Genomic DNA, 17,955 nt, shown 5'->3' with positions numbered 1-17,955 from the left:
AAAATCATGCAATATGATATAAACCCCATCTTTTTATCCTCGATGGCAACAATACAATACGTGCCTTGCTGCCCCTGCTGTCACTGGGAAAGGACACCGCAAGATTGAACCCAAAGCTAAGCACTTCTCCCATTGCAAGAAAGATCAATCTAGTAGGCCAAACCAAACTGATAATTCGAAGAGACTTGCAAAGATAACTTAATCACACATAAAAGAATTCAGAGGAGATTCAAATATTTCTCATAGATAAACTTGATCATAAACCCACAATTCATCGGATCTCGAGAAACAGACCGCAAAAAGAGTTACATCAAATAGATCTCCAAGAAGATTGAGGAGAACTTTGTATTGAGATTCAAAGAGAGAGAAGAAGCCATCTAGCTAATAACTATGGACCCGAAGGTCTATGGTAAACACAACTCATCGGAGAGGCCTTGGAGATGATGTAGAGGCCCTCCATGGTCGATTCCCCCTCCGGCGGAGCGCCCGCGAAGGCTCCAAGATGGGATCTCGCGGATACACACGGTTACGGCGGTGGAAATAGTTTTTCGTGGTCGCTTCTGATGTTTTCGGGGTACATGGGTATATGTAGGAGGAAGAAGTAGGTCGGTGGACGCCCGAGGGGCCCACGGGGGTGGGGGGCGCGCCCACCTGTAGGGGGAGCACCGGGCATCCTCGTGGCCACCTCCTTTGTTTCTTGACTTCCACTCCAAGTCATCTGGATCACGTTTGTTCCAAAAAGATCGCTCTCGAAGGTTTCATTCCATTTGGACTCCGTTTGATATTCCTGTTCTTTGAAACACTGAAATAGGCAAAAAAAATAGCAATTCGGGCCGGGCCTCCGGTTAGTAGGTTAGTCCCAAAAATGATATAGAAGTGTAAAGGAAAGCCCATAAACATCCAAAACGGGTAATATAATAGCATGGAACAATAAAAAATTATAGATACGTTGGAGACGTATCAGATGTCAACGGTAGTACCTCACCACGAGGCGGACGTAAAAGTTTACATCTGCTCTAGCCGCGGTAGTACTGTGCTGGGATGGCACGGTAGTACCACGCCTAGAGCAGAAGTAAAATTTTACTTCTACGCCCTGAGCGGTAGTACCGCTCCAGAGGAGCGGTAGTACTGTACAAGGCAGATGCGGCCAGAGCGGTAGTACTGCACGGGAGGCACGGTAGTACTGCATGGATTCAAATCTGGCACGAACGGATCTAGGCACATCCGCAAATTTGGATCGGTACTACGGTTGATCAAAATTACCGTGTTGCAACATACCAAATAGCATCTCTACTACACTAGCACTCTCCTACATCCTCCTCTTGCAATGACTTAGCCCAAAATCTCAAGAACAACATGCATCTCCCCAAAACCTAGAGGCAAAACTACGAGGCAAGGAGAGAGGGACTAGGGGAGAAACCTTGTTCCATGGCAAGAGGGCAAGGTGGGGATCAATCCCACCGGTCGGAATGCGAGGAGAGCGGCCAGAGATGGAGATCCGGCGAGGTCCTCCGGCGCCATTCTTGGGCAGAAGAGAGAGACGAAGTGGGGAAAATTAGTTGAATGGGTATGGGGGAGTGGGAACTCCCCTGCCCGCTCTTGACCCCCATCCGCTCACGAGGGTGCGGTAGTACCGCGGGTCATAGCGGTAGTATCGCCCAGGCAGAAGTACCGCATGCAGGGCGGTAGTACCGCTCTTCCAGCGGCAGTAAAAATTTACTACCGCGATGGGAGCAGTTGTACCGTGCCGCGGATGCACCTGTGCGAGCACATGGCAGCCCATCTCCTGCGGTAGTACCGTGGCTTGCCACGGTAGTATCGTAAACCCAAGAAAGTGCATGTTTCAACAAAACGGAGAAACACGACCTTTGCAAAGCAACCTTCGAGCGACCGGACACGCAAATGAGCACACACACGAGGCAACTCAAGCACAAGCACAACTCAACAAGAAGGGAAAAGACAACTAGGAACAAACACGAATCAAAACCTCTCTAGAGGAGAGGGCAGTGGCCGAAGCCACCTATGTTTGAGTCAATTGGTATTGCACCGCGAAAAATTATCCTTGGGCCCATGACCAAAACTCATCTTTGAAGCACAGGTACCATCAAGAATGGCTAATGTGAAAGAGTTGATCAATTTCATAATGGGGGGAGGGAGAGTTCATTGAGAGAACAACACTCCCCCTATGTCCATGCCTACACCTAAACAAGATATCAAGATGAGTATGGTGGGTGTGCACGTGTTCAAGCTACATTGCTCGAATCAATGATATTTAGCTCATGCCTTAACTCAGAAATTCTTGCTTCATCCAAGGGCTTCGTGAAAATATCTGCAAGGTTATCACGAGTGTTGACATATCCGAGCTTGATCTCCCCTCACCTAATGTGATCCCGTATGAAGTGATACCGAATCTCAATATGCTTCGTCTTGAAGTGTTGCACCTGGTTGAGAGAGATCTTGATGGCACTTTCATTGCTACACCAAAGAGGCACTTCATCACAAATGACACCGTAATCCTTCAAAGTTTGCCTCATCCATAGAAGTTGAGCACAAACTACCGGCAGCCACATACTCCGCTTTGGTGCACGAGAGAGACACACAACTTTGCTTCTCAGAAGACCAACTCACTAAAGATCAACCAAGAAATTGGCACCCTCCGGAGGTTGACTTCCTGTCCACTCTGTCTCCCGCCCAATCTAAGTCTGAATAGCCCAAAAGGTTGAAGTTGGCTCCTCTTGGGTACCATAAGCCAAAGTTTGGGGTATGAGCCAAATATCGAAAGATTCACATGACCGCCTGATGTCTACTATGCAACTTTATTCTTGTAGACACATGTTGGGCCTCCAAGCACAGAGTTTTGTAGGACAGTAGCAATTTTCTCTCAAGTGTATGACCTAAGGTTTATCAATCCGGTGAGAGGTGTAGGATGAAGATGGTCTCTCTCAAACGACCCTGCAACCAAATACAAGAAATCTCTTGTGTCCCCAACACACCCAATACAATGGAAAATTGTATAGGTGCACTAGTTCGGCGAAGAGATGGTGATAAAAGTGTAATATGGATGGTAGAAATAAATTTTATCATCTGAATAAATAAAAACAGCAAGGTAGCAAATAGTAAATAGGCACAAAAACGGTATTGCAATGCTTGAAAATGAGGCCTAGGGTTCGTATCTCTCAACAGTGCTAGTTTAATTGGATCATATAACCATCTATCAAAGTGCGACGAAGAATCACTTCAAAGTTCCTAACTAGCAGAGAACATAAGACAGAATTGTTTGTAGGGTACGAAACCACATCAAAGCTATTCTTTTCGTTCGATCTATTCAAGAGTTCGTACTAAAATAACACAAAGCTATTCTTTCCATTCGATCTATCCTAGAGTTTGTACTAAAATAACACCAAAGCAAATTCAGATTTGTAATATTCAATCCAACACAAAGAACTTCAAAGAGTGACCAGGATTTCTACCAGAGAAACAAAGACAAGAACGTGCATCAACCCCTATGCATAGATTACCCCAATGTCACCTCGGGAATCTGCGAGTTGAGTGCCAAAACATATATCAAGTGAATCAATACGATACCCCATTGTCACCACGAGTATTCAATTGCAAGACATATATCAAGAGTTCTCAAACCCATAAAAGTATTCAATCCGATAACAACGAAATCTCAGAGGGAAAAACTCAATTCATCACAACAAGATAGAGAGGAGAAAACACCATATGATCTGACTATCTTAACAAAGCCCGTGATACATCAAGATCGTGACATATCAAGAACATGAGAGAGAGAGAGAGAGAGATTAAACACATAGCTACTGGTACAAACCCTCAGCCTCGAGGGTGGACTACTCCCTCCTCATCGTGGTGGTGGCCAGGATGATGAAGATGGCCACCGAAGATTATTCCCCCTCCGACAGGGTGCCGGAATGGGGTCTAGATTGGATCTCGTGGATACATAGGCCTTGCGACAGCGGAACTTCTGATCTAGGGCTACCCCGAAGGGTTTTGGAACATTCAGGAATTTATAGGGCGAAGAGGCGGTTCAGGGGGTACCTAAGGTGGGCAGCACCCACCAGGGCGCGCCTGGGCCTCCTGGAGCGCCCTGGTGGGTGCTGCTTCCCTCGAGCAGCCCTCCAGGTGCTTCCTAGGCCCACTGGCTTTCTTTTGGTCCATAAGAAATCTCCAAAAAGTTACACAGTGTTTGGACTCTGTTTGATATTGGTTTCCTACGATGTAAAAATCAAGCAAAAAATAGCAACTGGCACTGGGCATTGGGTCAATAGGTTAGTCCCAAAAAATGATGTAAAGTTGCTATAAAATTATTGTAAAACATCCAAGAATGATAATATATTAGCATGAATACTTCATAAATTATAGATACATTGGAGACGTATCAGCATCCCCAAGCTTAATTCCTACTCGTCCTTGAGTAGGTAAATGATAAAAGAAAAAAATTATGAAGTGTGAATGCTAGCAAAGTGCATAAGTTTGATCAATGATAATTTCAATCACTTTTCCTAGCATCATAACAACAATTCTTTCTTATAAAACTTCTCATGTTATATTAGCAACCAATTCACATGTTAAGGTTCAAACAATGAATTCTCTTGAAACTCAACAACCTATGTTCTCAGTCACCAAGCAATTGCAATTCAACTTATTCAACAGGGTCTAAGTAAGAGCTCGACATACTCAACCATCATATAGTCTTCTACGATTGCTAGCACTCACCGAGGGAGTCCTGGATTAGGGGATCCTCGGGCGTCCGGGCTATGCGATATGGGCCGGACTGATGGGCCACGAAGATACAAGACAGAAGGCCCTCCCTCGTGTCCGGATGGGACTCTCCTTTGCATGGATGGAAAGCTTGGCGTTCGGATCTTGCATCTTCCTTTCTCTATAAACTGACTCTATACAACCCTAGGTCCCTTCAGTGTCTATATAAACTGGAGGGTTTAGTCCGTAGGGGCAATCATAATCATACAGGCTAGACATCTAGGGTTTAGCCATTATGATCTCGAGGTAGATCAACTCTTGTAACCCCTATACTCATCAAAGTCAATCAAGCAGGAAGTAGGGTATTAACTCCATCAAGAGGGACCGAAACTGGGTAAACATCGTGTCCCCTACCTCCTGTTACCTTCAATCCTTAGATGCACAGTTCGGGACCCCCTACCCGAGATCTGCCGGTTTTGACACCGACATTGGTGCTTTCATTGAGAGTTCCACTGTGTCGTCGCTAGAAGGCTCAATGGCTCCGTCAATCATCCACAACAATACCGCCTTGAGGGAGACTTTTCTCCCCGGCCAAATCTTTGTATTCAGCAGCCTCGCTCTGCGTGCCAATTCGATCGACCATCTGGAGCAGATCAACAGCTACGCCCCTAGTCATCAGATCAGTTTTGGAAATCTAAACTATGACGCTGATATCCGAGGATACTTGATCTTCCAAGGGTTCGCGGCCCCGACCACAGCTCTTGCCTTAGATCCGAAACACATCACCAAGTCCGAAGACGGGAGTTTAGAGCCCGCTAGACTCTCCGCAGCCATAGAGCTTAACACCGGAGAGACGGAGGGGATCGCTTCACCGGCAGGCCCGAAGTCATGCCAGGCTCCCTTCATCAACATGAAGCCGGACTCACCCCTAAAAACCAGCTCCGAACTCTCGAGGTCCGTGTTATGCGAGCTCAGCCAAGGAACTTTTGTCCCGCCCAACTCCACAGACTTTCGCTTGCCCGTCCAAACCTCGCCCTTAAACAAGGCCCTGGACTTAATGCGATCTCTTGCCATTGCAGAAGAATCACTGCCGAAATATGTCCAGCCCACACTAGGGGCCGAGAACGGGTAATTTTATGTCCCACCCACCACCCCCCACTTCATAGCCACTGTCGAAGACTTAACCGACACGCTCGACTATGATTACGAAGACATCGACGGTATGGGCAACGATACCAGAGATGAGAGGAGCCAGAACCCGCCGTTCACGAGACGCTGGACGGCCACTTCCTCATATGACGTGTACATGGTGGACATCCCCAAAGAGAATGACGACGATGGTGGGGAGAATCTAGAGGACAAGCCTGTCGAAGCACCTCCGAAGCATCAACATCAGCGGCGCCGATCAAAATCGCGTCGTGAAAAAGACAACATACTAGCACCAGAGACAATAACACTCCGGAGAATGCCAAAGACCAAGAAGCCCCTATCGAGCCAACATCCGAACAAGATGATTGGGAGGATGGGTAAGTCAACCCTGATGATCCTACCGGAAATGAGGGCTCAGAGGGTAGTAACTACCTACCGATCTCCGAGGAGGACGAGAGCCTTGGCGATGAAGATTTCATCGTGCCGGAGGAACCCCTCGAACAAGAGCGCTTTAAGCGCCGGCTAATAGCCATGGCAAGAAGCCTTGAAAAGAAGCAGCAGCAGCTCCAAGCTGATCAGGATTTACTCAATGACAGATGGACTAATGTCCTAGCAGCCGAGGAATACGGACTCGAGCGCCCAGCTAAGAGTTACCCAAAGCGCAGGTTGCTATCCTAATTCGACGATGAGGTACTAGAACCTATACCAACAACATGTAACATGGCTGACGGACCTGACCGACTACCTCGTGGCCAGAACAGAGCGGCAACTCAAGCCGAACACCAACCTACACCACCTCGCCCTAGAGGCAGAGAGATAGCGGCTGCAGGATACACGTACGACCTATGACAGGACCTGGACAATAGAGCCGGTCATACCAGATCAATCTAGGGATCAAGGGGGCGTGCCCCAGCGCGAGAAGACAGCCATCCGGCCTGGCACGACAAGCACAACCTCACCCGGGCCGAAAACCGCATACAGACTTCATCCGAACTGCGTCGTGACGCTATAGGATCGAAAGTATGTCTAGAGGGGGGGGGGGTGATTAGACTACTTGACCAAATAACAACTTAACCTTTTCCAATTTTAGTTCTTGGCAGATTTTAGCAATTTAGCACAAGTCAAGCAATCTCAACACAATTGAAGCAAGCACGCAAAGAGTATATGAGCAACGGAAAGTAAAGCATGCAACTTGCAAGAAAGTAAAGGGATGGGATTGGAGTGTGCAAACGCAATTGGAGACACCGAGATTTTTGGCATAGTTCTGATAGGTGGTGCTATCATATATCCACATTGATGGAGACTTCAACCCACGAAGGGTAACGGCTGCGCGAGTCCACGTAGGGCTCCACCCATGAAGGGTCCACGAAGGAGCAACCGTGTCTATCCCACCATGGCCATCGCCCACGAAGGACTTGCCTCACTAGGGTAGATCTTCATGAAGTAGGCAATCTCCTTGCCCTTACAAACTCCTTGGTTCAACTCCACAATCTTGACGGAGGCTCCCAAGTGACACCTAATCAATCTAGGAGACACCACTCTCCAAAAGGTAATAGATGGTGTGTTGTTGATGAACTCCTTGCGCTTGTGCTTCAAATGATAGTCTCCCCAACACTCAACTCTCTCTCATAGGATTGGATTTGGTGGAAAGATAATTTGAGTGAAAAGCAACTTGGGGAAGGCTAGAAATCAAGATTCATATGGTTGGATTGGAATATCTTGGCCTCAAGACATGAGTAGGTGGTTCTCTCTCAGAAAATGAATGCTAGAAGTGTAGGCATGTTCTGATGGCTTCCCTCATGAATGAGGAGAGGGTGGAGGGGTATATATAGCATCCACACAAAATCTAACCATTACACACAATTTACCAAACTCGGTGGGACTGAATCAGAAAACTCGGTCGGACCGATTTAGTTTATAATGTTACCGTTAGGCATTTCGGTGGGACCGACATGTCAACTCGGTGGGACCGACATGTCAACTCGGTGGGACCGATTTTGTTAGGGTTAGGGCATAATGTAATCTCGGTTAGACCAATTATACAAACTTGGTGGGACCGACTTTGGTAATAAGCAAACTAGAGAGTTGGTCAGGCAAACTCGGTGGGACCGATTCGCTCATTTCGGTGGGACCAAAATGTTACAAAAGGGAAATAGGGAGTTTGCATTGCGAACTCGATGGGACCAATTGCTCATCTCAGTTGGACCGAAACTTTACCAAGGGAAATGGAGAGTTTGCAATCCCATCTTGGTGAGACCGAGATCCCTATCGGTGGAACCGAAGTGACTAGGGTTTGTGGCAGTGGCTATGTCAAATGAACTCGGTGGTGCCGGATGGATCAAATTGGTGGGGCCGAGTTTGACTTTTGGTTTGGGACATATGTGGATATGAGAAAGTGGTTGAGGGCTTTTGGAGCATATCACTAAGCATTTTGAGCAAGCAAGCCATTAAGCAACACCTCATCCCCTTTTAATAGTATTGGCTTTCCTATAGACTCAATGTGATCTTGGATCACTAAAAGTAAAATGTAGAGTCTTGATCTTTAGAGCTTGAGCCAATCCTTTGTCTTTAGCATTTTGAGGGGTCGACAATCCTAATCCATGCCATTCCAATCATTGAACTTTCCTGAAATATTCATCTTGAAATAGCATTAGTTCAATGAGCTATATGTTGTTAATCATTACCAAAACCACCCAGGGATAGTTGCACTTTCAGTCTCGCCCTTTTTGGTAATTGATGACAACATATATATCAAAGCTTTGACAAATGATAATAAGATTGAAATACATCGTCACTTTGAGAAGTATGTGATAAGCAAGAGCTCCCCCTAAATTTGTGCATTGTTTAAAATTTGCTTTGGACTACAAATGCACAATCTGTTAGGATCATGGGTCACTCTTACATGTCACATACATCTTGGTGGAGCGCTCAAAATGATAAAAATTAAAAGCATGCACTCATCACCAAGCAAAGTGAATGATCATATATGGATATAAGGGATAATATCATTCAAGCACACATTAAAGTAGCATATGATCAACCACATGATCATCCAAGTATCTAACAAAAGGCATAATGTATCAAACAAACACATAATAAAGTTCAACCAAATAAAGTGCAAGTGTCGGTGTCAAAACGGGCGGATCTCGGGTAGGGGGTCCCGAACTGTGCGTCTAGGCGGATGGTAACAGGAGACAAGGGACACGATGTTTTTACCCAGGTTCGGGCCCTCTCGATGGAGGTAAAACCCTACTCCTGCTTGATTAATATTGATGATATGGGTAGTACAAGAGTAGATCTACCACGAGATCGAAGTGGCTAAACCCTAGAAGCTAGCCTATGGTATGATTGTTGTTCGTCCTATGGACTAAAACTCTCCGGTTTATATAGACACCGGAGAGGGCTAGGGTTACACAGAGTCGGTTACAACGGGAGGAGATCTTCATATCGTATCGCCAAGCTTGCCTTCCACGCCTAGGAAAGTCCCATCCGGACACGGGACGGAGTCTTCAATCTTGTATCTTCATAGTTCGGGAGTCCGACCAAAGGTCTTAGTCCGGCCAGCCGGACACCCCCTAATCCAGGACTCCCTCAGTAGCCCCTGAACCAGGCTTCAATGACGTCGAGGCCGGCGCGCAAGTTGTCTTCGACATTGCAAGGCGGGTTCTCCTTCAAATTCCCTGTATCCGTCGAATAGTGTCCGGCTTCTAGTGCGTGCCGTCCTCCTCGGCTTCTGTGCCCCATAATGACCATCTTCCACGCGTCAAACGAATGCGAAAAGCCAGGGGGTTTTCTTTTCACTTACCCCCTGGTTGCGTTAATGAGCCGCCCATAAAAGAGACGGGGATTTAGATCCAATTTGCACCATCTTCCCTCCGCGAGTCTTCATCAGAGCGTCTCTGATAGAGATCCATTCCACCATGGCCAGTCAGTGCCGCTCCTCCTCTCGCGCCTCCAGCCCTCGGACCGGAGATTGGGGGCGGTGTTCCGTCCCGCATAGCGAGTTAGTAGTGCTTCAGTCCAAGGGGCTCCTCCCCCCAACATATATGGTCCCAGTTCGAGCCGGGATTGCTGCTTATAACGGCGGAGAGCAGGCGGAGAGTGTTCCCAATCCCTCTCAAGGAGAGCGGGTATGTTTAGTCCCTTATTTGATGACAGGACTAGGGTTTCCGATTCATCCGTTTCTTCGAGGGTTGCTAGAGTTCTACGGCCTCCAGCTACATAACCTCACGCCCGCTTCCATTTTGCACATCGGGGGCTTCGTGGCCCTCTGCGAGCTGTTCTTGGGTGTTGAGGCCCATTTCGCGTTGTGGAAGAGGTTGTTTTGCCTTGTGCCCCGTTCTCAGGAGGGGTCTATTTATCAGGTGGGCGGAGCCGAACTATGGCGCATCGCTGGGACCGGATATCTATCCGGCACCCCAAAGAGGGCGTCTGAAGACTGGCCCTCGGAGTGGTTTTATATAGATGATGTCCCCCTGCTGGACCCTGTACGGATCGGCCTCCCCGAGTTCAATAACGCCCCGTTGAAGAAGCGCCTGAGTTGGCGCCCGCGAAACCTCAGAGGGAAGCTGACAGGGACGTCCTGTACCTGATGAGCCGGATAAGGTTATTGGCTCATTCCGGACTGACCATGATCAAGGTCATGGCCATATGCATTACGCGAGGGGTGCAGCCGCTTCAATACAGAGGTCACCCCATGTGGGATTTCAACAGGGAGGATGACGCTACCCGGTGCGGTCACAAGGGGCTAGATTCGGCCGCCACTTTAACAAAAATCTTATCTGCTTTGTACAAGGGGAAGAGGAAGAATTCCTCCGTGTCAACCCGGAAGGCGGATTCTCCATGTACAATCCTCCTAGTTGGGTGAGCGGACACTTTCACTTGTCTATCCGTTTTTGAAATTCCCGTGGTCGAGTACTTAGACTAATAATATTTAAACGCAGGAGCTGCGCCAGGCTATGAAGGAAATAAACAACCCTGCTCCACAACCCGAGGACCCGAAATGGCCCCTCGATCCGGACTCCCAAGAAGATTCGGACTTGTGCGTGGAGTTGATTGATGGAGTATTTCATCAATTGAGCAAGGATAACTCCTTAGTGGCCATCACGGCCGACTATCCCGGACTTCTTCCAGCCTCCAAGGTAATTAAGACCGAAGTCCCAGTATGCTCATGCTTTATCTTGTATGCTGTGTACTAATGGCGTTTCGCAGGGTAAATCCTTGAGGCGGAAGGCCGAGCCCACGGTGGGCAGCCAACAAGGGCCGCTGAAGCCAGGTGGGTCAAAAAGAAGTGTGGACCAGATCGAGATTCTGGCGCAATGGTATGGCGTGCGAATTTAACGCCTAGGGTTTATGCCCTTGAGTCTTACTGATGCTCATGATTTTCTTAGAAAGAAGAGAGCCCGCCGAACTATGTCCGCCGGCCAAGGTTCGAGGCCGGGTCCGAAAATGGAGGCGGACACGGGACGCGCCTCGGGCGTTCCTCCGACAGAGGGCACCGACGGGCTATCTACCACAAATTCAGAGGTGGAGAGTGCCCTGAACCACAGGCGTCGCCGGACTGTTCTTCGTGACGCGTGTTTACAGGAGATGCGTATCTCCGTGCTGCTCGAAATGGCCTAGCCAGAGCCACGGAGCAGTATGTGAAAGACATACAGGTGAGTAGAATTGAAGGTTATATATGTCAGTAGCCCCCGAGACTTGAAACAGTGAAGATAACTGTTTGAAGGATCATGTTCTATGCAGTGTCTTACAAAGAAGAATACGCAATTGTCCCAGGAGCTCGAAGAGTGCAAGGCCCAGCTCGAGGCCGCATTAGCCGCTTCAGAAAATGTCACGGGGACGCCCGCAGGTAATATATACTTCAGAAGGTACTTTCGTTTTGAAATGCGGCAGGCGTGCAATCCTGACGATAATAATGCAGATGAGGCCGGAGTAAATCCGGACAGGCAACAACTCCTAGGCCAACTAAAGGCTGGCGAGAGCGTGCTGACAAGGGTGAGGCAAGAGAAGAACAAGCTTCAAGACGCCAATACCCAGCTGGGCGAGGAACTGAAAGATGTTCGCATTCAGCTGTCTTCTACCGTGAAGGAGAATCGGCGACTTCGACGCGACATTTTTAGTAAGTGCTTGAACGAATCTTCGAAAAAAGAATTCGGCGAGGAAGTCGATTAACAGAGCTATGTCTGTAGGTCTGCTAACGTGTCGTCCCGCGGAGGAAATGCCTGGTTCAACGGGAGACCTTCTTCCCGAGCTGTCGCAACTACACAAACGAGTTCGGCAGGCAATGGAAAGCGTCATCCAAGCTATGTGGCCATCCCTCTCTGTGCCCGAAGGCCTTGAGGAGCTTACAAAGAAGTTGGAGGGAGTGCGACAGCGCTTCCGGTTGTGGAAGATATCGTCTTGCCGTCAAGGTGCCAGGGAGGCCTGGGCCATGGTGAAGACTTGGTACACGAAGGCTGACCCAAACCACATGGCCGAGGTTGGCCCTATAGGTCCAGACGGAAAGGAGATACCAGTCAGCTTAGCATATGGCCAGGTGGAGCTGGCTGCAAAGTATTCCCAACAGGACTGTAAATTAGACTGCCTGTTGGATGGTATTGAAGCAGAATATGCCGAGTCGGAATGACTCTGTAAAAATGACATAAAAATGCCTTCTAGCCGGATTGTAGATCGTTTGTCATTGCGGACCTTTTCGCTTCGACCTCCGGACCCTATAGTCCAGAGTGTGTCCGAATACCCTCTCGATTATGTAAGAACCGGGGCATGCATGGAGACAAGGCGTAGGGGTCATAAGTGCTTTAGCAGACAAGTGCCCAACTAGTTATGTTATATTACATGGTTAGTAAGAAACATCTTCCAGGGAGAATAGTTCCGTTAGGGGTTCCTTTCCCTGGGAGGCATGCCCTAAAGTGCATGTCCGAACTGCCATAAAGAGCAGAAAAGCATCTGGGGGCAAATGAATAAATACGAAAGATCATCTTTTAGTTCACCGACCAAATATTCCCTTAAGAACGCTAGCTTTCGGCTTCACCCAGTCTGAGGTACACATCCGGCTGACCCGGCAGTAACAATCGCAGAGGTGCTCCCTTTACCACCTAGCCGAACGAACGAGAACGTAGGGGTAAGCACAGGAGCCAGGCAACCCAGCTTGGCCAAAACTTAAGTCATATCGATGCATATAATGGTGTATAAAAGGTTCATGCGGAAGCATCACACATGTTTTGGGAATGAGGCCCGTTTTATATAAACTTCTTGGTAAAGAAGCCCCCAGGTATTATGAGCGCAGGTAGCGCGTCGGGTATGTGCGAACAATGCACAGGCAAGCCCCTAAGGGCTTGTTAGAAAAAAAGGGGTAGGGAGAAGGAACGAAATCCCGGACTGCAAATAAAAAATAAAAAACAAAAAATAAAACAAAGGGATGGAGGAAGGAAACGAACATAGAGTCCGGTGCTAGGCGTAGAACCGTCGTAGGCGTGCTGCGTTCCATGGGTTCGGCTCGAGTCGGTTATCCGATGCGTTTCGTAGATGGTACACTCCGCCGGTCAGTACTTGGTCGATTATGAAGGGGCCCTCCCATTTGGGCTTTAATTTATCCTTTTTCTTGTCCGGCAGGCGTAGAACTAGTTCGCCAACGTTATAGGTTTTGGCCCGTACTTCTCTGCTTTGGTATCTTTGAGCCTGCTGTTGATAGAATGCGGAACGATCTTTTGCCACGTCGTTCTCCTCTTCCAATGCATCCAAGCTGTCCTGCCGATCGATCTCGGCTTCTCTTTCTTCATACATGCGCACTCGAGGTGAGTCATGGATTATGTCGCATGGCGGTGTAGCTGTGTCCGGGCTATTGTTTCCGGATTCTCCTTCCCATGATACGGATGGCTTGAACAACCTTTCTAGGAAGATGTTGGGAGGGACAGCCTCGCGCTTGGCGCCAATGCGTGCCAACACGTCTGCTGCTTGGTTATTTTCCGGGCTATGTGATGAAATTCAAGCCCCTCAAACCGAGCTGACATCTTTAAGATGGCATTGCGGTAAGCTGCCATTTTCGGATCCTTGGCGTCGAAGTCTCCATTTATTTGGGATATTGCGAGGTTTGAATCCCCGCGGACCTCTAGGCGCCGAATGCCCATGGAGACTGCCATCCGGAGGCCATGTAAAAGGGCCTCGTATTCGGCTACGTTGTTGGAATCCGTGTACATTATCTGGAGTATGTATTGGACTGTGTCTCCGGTTGGGGACGTCAGAACGACGCCAGCCCCCAGGCCAGCCAACATTTTGGAGCCGTCAAAGTGCATGATCCAGTTGGAGTATGCGCCGTACTCTTTAGGGAGTTCGGCTTCAGTCCATTCGGCGATGAAGTCGGCCAAAACCTGCGACTTAATAGCTCGCCTTGGTTTGTAGGTTATGTCGAACGGGAGGAGCTCGATGGCCCATTTGGCAATCCGGCCCGTTTCGTCGCGGTTGTTTATAATATCATTGAGGGGTACTTCGGATGCCACTGTTATGGAGCACTCTTGAAAGTAGTGTCGCAGCTTCCGGGATGCCATGAACATCGCGTACGCTATCTTTTGATAATGCGGGTACCATGACTTGCATGGAGTTAGTACAATGGACACATAGTACACTGGTTTTTGGAGGGGGAACTTGTGTCCGCCCGCTTCTCGTTCAACAACGAGCACCGCACTTACAACTTGATGGGTTGCCGTGATGTATAATAGCATTGGTTCGCCAGTGTTTGGCGTGGCCAGGACCGGATTTGTTGCCAGTATGGCTTTTATTTCTTCGAGTCCGGCCATGGCGGCATCAGTCCACTCGAAGTGGTCGGTGCGCCGCAGGAGGAGATAGAGGGGTAATGCCTTTTCTCCTAAGCAGGAGATAAAGCGGCTTAGAGCCACCACGCATCCTGTCAGTTTTTGTATCTGTTTGAGGTCCTTTGGGGTATCCAATTGTGACAGAGCTCGGATCTTTGCTGGGTTTGCTTCAATTCCTCTACCGGATACGATGAAGCCCAAGAGCTTTCCGGCTGGTACGCCGAAAACGCATTTTTCCGGGTTGAGCTTGATGTCATATGTTTGGAGATTGTCGAACGGGAGCCTCAAGTCGTCTACTAGAGTATCGACGTGTTTTGTTTTGACGACCACGTCATCTACGTATGCTTCAACAGTTTTGCCGATCTGGTTTGACAGACATGTCTGAATCATGTGCTGATATGTTGCGCCGACATTTTTGAGCCCGAAGGGCATCGTGTTGAAGTAGAATGGGCCGTATGGGGTGATGAATGCCGTTGCGGCTTGGTCTGACTCTGCCATCTTGATTTGATGGTAGCCAGAGTATGCATCGAGGAAACACAATGAGTCGTGTCCTGCGGTGGTGTCGATGATTTGATCAATTCAAGGGAGTGGGAAAGGGTTCTTTGGACATGCCTTATTTAGGTCTTTGAAATCGACACATAGGTGCCAAGATTTGTCCTTCTTTGGTACCATCACCAGGTTTGCTAGCCAGTCCGGATGTTTTATGTCTCTGATGAATCTGGCTTCCAGCTGTTTTGCTAGCTCCTCTTCCATGGCTTGTCTCTTGGGCTCGGAAAAACGCCGTAGAGTCTGCTTGACGGGTTTAAACCCTTTTAGGATGTTCAGGCTGTGCTCAGCCAGCCTGCATGGGATTCCTGGCATATCTGAGGGGTGCCAGGCGAAAATGTCCCAATTTTCTCGCAGGAAGTCTCTGAGTGCGGCGTCTACATCGGGTTTTAGTTGTGCCCCGATGGAGGCCGTTTTTGTAGGGTCCGTTGGATGGACTTGGAATTTGACTATTTCGTCCGCTGGTTTAAAAGAGGTGGATTTGGATCTCTTGTCTAGTATCACGTCGTCCCTGTCCACCGTAGAGCGCAACGCCGTTAGTTCCTCGGCCGCTAGGGCCTCGGATAATGCCTCCAGGGCCAGTGCGACTGTCTTGTTTTCAGCGTGGAGCGCTATGTCCGGATCACTTGCGAGAGTGATGATTCCGTTGGGTCCGGGCATTTTGAGCTTCATGTACCCGTAATGGGGTATGGCTTGGAAAATTGTAAATGCTTCTCGCCCTAGCAGAGCGTGGTATTCGCTGTTGAACGGGGCCACTTGAAACGTGACTTCCTCGGATCTGTAATTATCCGGCATGCTGAACACCACATCCAGTGTGATTTTTCCTGAACAACATGCTTCCCGACTTGGAATTATTCCCCTAAAAGTTGTGTTGCTTCGCTCAATGCGGCTCCAGTCAATTTCCATTTTTCACAGGGTTTCCTCGTAGATGAGGTTGAGTCCGCTGCCGCCGTCCATGAGTACCTTTGTAAGTCGGAAGCCGTCCACTATCGGACTGAGGACCAATGCGGCTGGTGCTCGGGCTGTCCGGAATTTAGGTTCGTCACTGGCATTAAATGTGATAGCCGTGTCACTCCATGGGTTTATTGTTGCTACTTGGTAGACTTCGACATGGTTGCGGAGCTTCCATTTTCTTGCATTGTTTGATGTGAAGGTCTCAAAGACTGTCGACACCATACTGGGGAGGTATTCTTCGGGTGGTGGAGTTAAAAGCTCCTCGCCACTTCGGGCCACCTGCCGTAATATCCAACATGCTCTAAGGCTGTGCGTTGGTGTGGCTTCCCCTTTATTATGAATTTTACAGGGTCCATTGAGCCATCCTTCCAGTACGCCCCCGTACCCTGTAGAGGGTTTTTGTTTTTTGATGTTTGGCTTAGATGCCTGGCGATAATACACCCTTTTATTTTGGTCTGGTGTTGTATTCGGGGCCGGATTGTCCCAGAATTTATCTTCGGTTTTCCGAATGCTTTCAGTCGCACAGTACTTTCGTACTATGGATGTCAAGTTGGCGAATCGTGTAATTTCGCGGCGACTTATTGCGTTGAGGATTCAGATGTCCGTGCAGTTGTTACAAAAGAGTGAAATTGCTTCTTTCTCGCGGCAGTCCTTTATCCTGTTCATAACCAGGAGGAATCTGGCCCAGTAATGGTGTACTGTTTCTCCGGGCTCTTGCCGTATTAGGGATAAATCCCGTATAGTTGGGTGGGCGGGTGGAGTTAAACCCGGAACCCTGCCCGATGTAAGATTCAGGGGCCCAGCGGTTTCCGAATTTGGAAGCTTGCTTTCTTGGATATTATTCAATGAATCGGGCCTGCTGCCTGACTTTAGGTTCAGGGTTTGGGCGACGTCCTCCCCTTCGCGGGTGTCCGGCTTGGAGGGATCGGGAATCCGGACACATCTGGTCCTTAGGGCGGGCGAAGACTCGCCACGTTGTTCTTCCACCACTTCGACGTGATGGGTGATCTGGGGAGAGTCAATCTCTCTCTGATCGGGTTTAAGCCCAATCTAGTCGTAATCAGTAGCGACTCCCAGGGCCGCGATGCGATCCAAGAGCTCATTCAGGGAGAGGAGCTCTATCGGATCTAACCGCTCGGCAAGCTCTGAGCTGATGTGAAGATTGCTTTCGATGGCCCGAGAGGTTATCGTCGGCGCAGCGGCCGGACAGGCGGTCATCAAAAACCTGCTTAGCCGGAGAGTTTGGCCGACAGCGAAAGCTCCTTTAGCAACGACGCTGTCTTTAAAGATGGGATGCGGCATCCTTCCTGGTGGTGACGACACAACAAAACTCTCAATGAAAGCACCAATGTCGGTGTCAAAACCGGTGGATCTCGGGTAGGGGGTCCTGAACTGTGCGTCTAGGCAGATGGTAACAGGAGACAAGGGACACGATGTTTTTACCCAGGTTCGGGCCCTCTCGATGGAGGTAAAACCCTACTCCTGCTTGATTAATATTGATGATATGGGTAGTACAAGAGTAGATCTACCACGAGATCGAAGTGGCTAAACCCTAGAAGCTAGCCTATGGTATGATTGTTCGTTCTATGGACTAAAACTCTCCGGTTTATATAGACACCGGAGAGGGCTAGGGTTACACAGAGTTGGTTACAATGGGAGGAGATCTTCATATCGTATCGCCAAGCTTGCCTTCCACGCCAAGGAAAATCCCATCCGGACACGGGACGGAGTCTTCAATCTTGTATCTTCATAGTTCGGGAGTCCGGCCAAAGGT

Source organism: Triticum dicoccoides, chromosome 5B (genome assembly GCF_002162155.2).
Source record: "Triticum dicoccoides isolate Atlit2015 ecotype Zavitan chromosome 5B, WEW_v2.0, whole genome shotgun sequence".
Classification (NCBI taxonomy): Eukaryota; Viridiplantae; Streptophyta; class Magnoliopsida; order Poales; family Poaceae; genus Triticum; species Triticum dicoccoides.
The sequence above is the reverse complement of the archived record's forward strand: the minus strand, read 5'-3'. Positions refer to the sequence as shown.